Below are 5,069 nucleotides of genomic sequence, written 5' to 3'. Positions count from 1 at the left end.
CGGGACTGGACAGGTTAGATGCGGGAAGAATGTTCCCGATGTTGGGGAAGTCCAGAACCAGGGGACATAGTCTAAGGATAAGGGATAGGCCATTTAGGACTGAGATGAGGAGAAACTTCTTCACTCAGAGAGTTGTTAACCTATGGAATTCCCTGCCGCAGAGAGTTGTTGATGCCAGTTCATTGGATATATTCAAGAGGGAGTTAGATATGGCCCTTACGGCTGCAGGGATCAAGGAGTATGGAGAGAAAGCAGGAAAGGGGTGCTGAGGGAATGATCAGCCATGATCTTATTGAATGGCGGTGCAGGCCCGAAGGGCCGAATAGCTTACTCCTGCACCTATTTTCTATGTTTCTATGTTTCTAACTCGAACTTAAGCCCAAACAGATACTGGTGCATTTTTTTTACCTTGTAAACGCATGCCAGAGCTTGTTTTTCAATCATGCTATAGGCCCTTTCGTCCTTGGACAAACTCCTGGAAGCATAAGCGACCGGTTGCAATGTTCCTGATTCATTTGCTTGTTGTAACAGACACCTGACCCCGTACGAAGACGCATCGCAAGCTAGTATTAAACGTTTACACGGGTCATACAGAACAAGCAGTTTATTGGAACATAACAGATTTCTGGCTTTCTCAAAAACAGCCTCTTGTAATTTCCTCCATACCCAGTCATCTCCCTTGCATAGCAACACGTGTAGAGGTTCTAGCAAAGTGTTTAACCCGCATAGGAAATTTACCAAAATAATTGAGGAGTCCCAGGAACGACCGCAGCTCCGTCACGTTCTGTGGTCTCGGCGTGTTCTTGATGGCCTCCGTCTTGGCGTCGGTCGGTCTGATGCTGTCTGCCGCGATCCTTCTTCCTAAGAACTCGATCTCTGGCGCGAGGATAACACATTTCAAGCATTTCAACCTGAGTCCCATACGGTCTAGCCGACTTAGAACCTCTTCCAGGTTCTTCACATGTTCGATGGTGTCCCGACCTGTGATCAATATGTCGTCCTGGAAAACCACGGTGTGCGGAACCGACTTTAGCAGGCTCTCCATGTTTCTTTGAAAAATAGCTGCGGCCAATCAAATCCCAAATGGGCATCTATTGTAGATGAACAGACCTTTTTACGTGTTGATGCAGGTGAGGCCTTTCGAAGATACTGCCAGCTCCTGCGTCATGTAGGCCGAGGTCAGGTCGAACTTGGTGAACGTCTTTCCTTCTGCCAGGGTCGCAAATAGGTCGTCTGCCTTGGGTAGCGGGTAGTGGTCCTGCACCGAAAAATGGTTAATCGTTACTTTATAGTCCCCACAAATTCTGACCGTGCCATCGAGCTTGAGGACCGGAACAATCGGACTGGCCCATTCATTGAACTCCACCGGCGCGATAATGCCTTCTCGTTGCAGCCTGTCCAGCTCGATCTCCACTTTCTCTCGCATCATATATGGCACCGCCCGTGCCTTGTGGTGGATGGGTCGTGTACCGGGAACCAAATGGATCTGCACCTGCGCTCCTGAGAAACTTCCGATGCCTGCCTCAAACAATGACGGAAACTTGCTCAGAACCTGGGCACATGAGGCATCGTCGACGGACGAAAGCGCTCGGATGTCGGCTCAGTTCCAGCGGATTTTTCCCAGCCAGCTTCTGCCTAACAGTGTGGGGCCATCTCCTGGTACAATCCATAGTTTCTATATTTCTATAGTGGGAGTTCGTGCACAGCTCCATCATAGGAGTCTTTTACTGCTGCGCTGCCGATTACAGGGATCGGCTCTTTAGTGTAAGTTCTCAGCTTGATATGAATAGGGCTGAGCTTGGGCCTGTGTGCCTTGTTGCACCACAGCCTGTCGAAGGCCTTTTTGCTCATGATAGACTGACTCGCATCTATGTCCAGGTCCATGGATAGTGGAATTCCGTTCAGTTCGATTTTTAACATGATCGGTGGCCATTTCGTGGTGAAGGTGTGTACCCCGTACACTTCTGCCTCCTCGGTTCGAGACTGTGGTTCAGTTTGATCCGCCATGGATCGATCTTCCTCTGCAACGTGGTGGTATGCAGGGTTTGCTGCTCGTCTACACATTCGCTGGAGGTGTCCCATTGTTCCACAGTCTTTGCACACATAGTGTTTGAAGTGGCATTGATGGGCTCGATGATCACCTCCGCAGCGCCAACAAGGTGTTACCTGCCTCACATTAACATTTAATGGCAGACTCTGGGTCATCTGAGGTCGTGCAGCTGCAGACGTGTACGTTCTGCCATGTACATTCCTGCCCGAAAAACGACGTTACTTTGTGTACAGTACTGGCCGAAACCTCTTTATGCTGCGAAATTTGTTTGGTGTTATCACTGGTGGACATAAATGCCTGGGCTATCACTATGGCTTTGCTCAGGTTCGTTGTTTCAACAGTCAATAGTTTGCGAAGGATAACCTCATGGCCAATGCCAAGCACAAAAAAGTCTCTTACCATTTGCTCCAGGAATCCATCGAATTCGCAATTTCCTGCAAGGCGCCTTATTTCGGCGACGTAGCTCGCCACTTCCTGGCCTTCAGACCGTTGACATGTGTAAAATCGATACCTTGTCATCAGAACCCTCTCCTTCAGATTTAGGTGCTCCTGGACCAGAGTACACAGTTCTTCATATGATTTGGTGGTTGGTTTCACCGGAGCAAGAGGATTTATCATGAGGCCATAGGTTGTTGCCCCGCAGACGGTGAGGAGGATCGCCCTTCGTTTGGCAGCGTTCTCATCCCCTTCCAGCTCATTGGCCAAAAAGTATTGGTCGAGTCGCTCCACGAAGGCCTCCCAATCGTCCCCTTCTGAGAATTTCTCCAGGATACCAACAGTTCTCTGCATTTTCGCACTCCCTCAGCAATGCACTGGAGTGTCAGCCTAGATTCTTGTGCTCAAGTCCGTGGGGTGAGACTTGAACCCAGAACCTTCTGACTCAGAGGCGAGTGTGCTACAAACTGAGCCACACAAGTGTAATGTTGACTCGATGACAATAACAACTTTCATTTATATAGCAACTTTAATGTTAAAAAGCAATCCAAGATGTTCCATAGAGATGCAATCAAAAAATGGATGACGAGCCAAAGCAGGAGATATTAGGAGTGCCTAAAAGTTTGGTCAAAGATGTGGGGTTTAAGGAGGCTCTGATTGGAGGAAAAAGTGGTTGTAATGCTGAGTGAGTTTATGGGAACGTGGGGTCTAGGCGGCTGAAGGCACTGTCGCCAATGGTGGAGCGAACGAGGCAGGGTACACACAGATCATACAATGATCATGGATTGTTCCGTTTTTTGTGGAGGGGTGTTTCTTTTACACTTGAGTTACCTTATGCACAAGTATACACAATAGTAGTTAACTTTACTACTACTTATTTAATACGCTTCCAATGTTAAATGTGCAATTTACTGAAGCAAATTCACTGGAAGGAACCTCCAGAGGATCAGTCTCTGACAGAAATAGCACACAATCGCACAGTATTACACAGTGAGAAAGAAATGAACCAGCCAAGAAGGTGGCCCATCAACATCTTATCAAGGTTTTGATAGAGTAGACAGAGAGAGAGAGTGTATCCACTTGTGCGGAAGAGCAAAACTAAAGGCCATCAATATAAGATAGTCATCAAGAAATCAAATCGGAAATTCAGAAGAAACCTCTTTACCCAGAGAAGGGTTAGAATGTGGAACTTGTTACCACAGGGAGAGGTTGAAGCGAATAGTATAGAAGCATTTAAGTGGAGGCTAGATAAGCATATGAGGGAGAAGGGAATAGAGGGTTATGCAGATAGTTAGATGAGGACAGACGGGAGGAGGCTGGAGTGGAGCATAAACATCAGCATGGAGTGGTTGGGCCTAATGGCCTGTTTCGGGGCTGGATATTCTCTGTAATCCTTTGTAATTCTATGTAATTAAAAATGGGAAATGGATGTCACGGCCTGTAAGCTAAAGGAAAATCAATACAGTGGCACAGAATAACATTTCCTGATGATTTCCTGAGTGAGGGCGGCTAGTTGTGGAGTACTGTTGGCAGAAGCTAGTTGGGCAGACTCAAGTCAAACTACTCAGCTAACCATGCCCAGCTTACTTTGCTACTCTGGTAGAAAGACACATTTCAATGTGCAGCAGTTGTAAGACAGACTGCACAACATCTGTAACATATTGCGTCCTAAGTCCTCAAGGCCTTCTCCTGCTGGTCCTGAATGTGGAACGAGGAGGACTGAAAGGCCATCTATACCTAATGTGGCTTCTTGACTGTTTTTACCATGGCATATGTTTCTCTTTCTCCCCACCTTCCGCTACAAATTCCAGATATATCTTCCCCAATTCTTTATATACAGTTGCAACTCACCCTCATATGTTGCTGGTGTTGACCCTTGCTTTTTCTTTGCACTGCTTTCCTCCTTTTCCTTGTCCTTATTCCTGATTATGAGTACTTCACCTAAAAAATCAACTGATGGTTCAGTCCAGATGAATCATCGGTGAAGGTTATCACCACGAATTTTCTCAGGGGTTCTCCCAAACCAGCCACCTTACCTTCAGAGGAAGATCAGGAGAACCCCCATTTTAAGTGGTGTATTTGGAGTTTCCTCCAAAATTACATCAGCGAATCTACAGATGCCCAAAGGAAATTCCCAGCGCATGTTTTTAGGAAATTAATTTTGAGTCTGTTGAACTGCTAAAGTTCTGGCAACGTATCTAAACCATCATGGTCCCAGTCTGATACCCAAAGAGCAGATTTGGTCGGCAATGTTCTGTATCTCTTCAACAATTCAACACTTGCTCTCTTCAGGACCCAGTTTCTTATTTTAAGATGCGGGAAAAGCATTTAACAGTATAGAGATGGCGTATCTGGAGGGTGTACTAAACGGGCGCATGTCATTGATGATGGGCGATCAAATCCTTCAGGGTCATTCAAACCGAATTCCAGCTGCAGAAAAATTATACCTTTTAGTACATGCCAAGAAAAAAAAACACTTCTAAGACTAACCAGATATGCTGGGCTGGAGTTACACAGCCCCAAAAATGTTCTTCCCAACCAACAAAGACACAGCAAAATGAATTTTGTGAGATATGCCATTTAT

This window comes from Pristiophorus japonicus, chromosome 21, assembly GCF_044704955.1.
Source record: "Pristiophorus japonicus isolate sPriJap1 chromosome 21, sPriJap1.hap1, whole genome shotgun sequence".
NCBI lineage: Eukaryota > Metazoa > Chordata > Chondrichthyes > Pristiophoridae > Pristiophorus > Pristiophorus japonicus.
The sequence above is the reverse complement of the archived record's forward strand: the minus strand, read 5'-3'. Positions refer to the sequence as shown.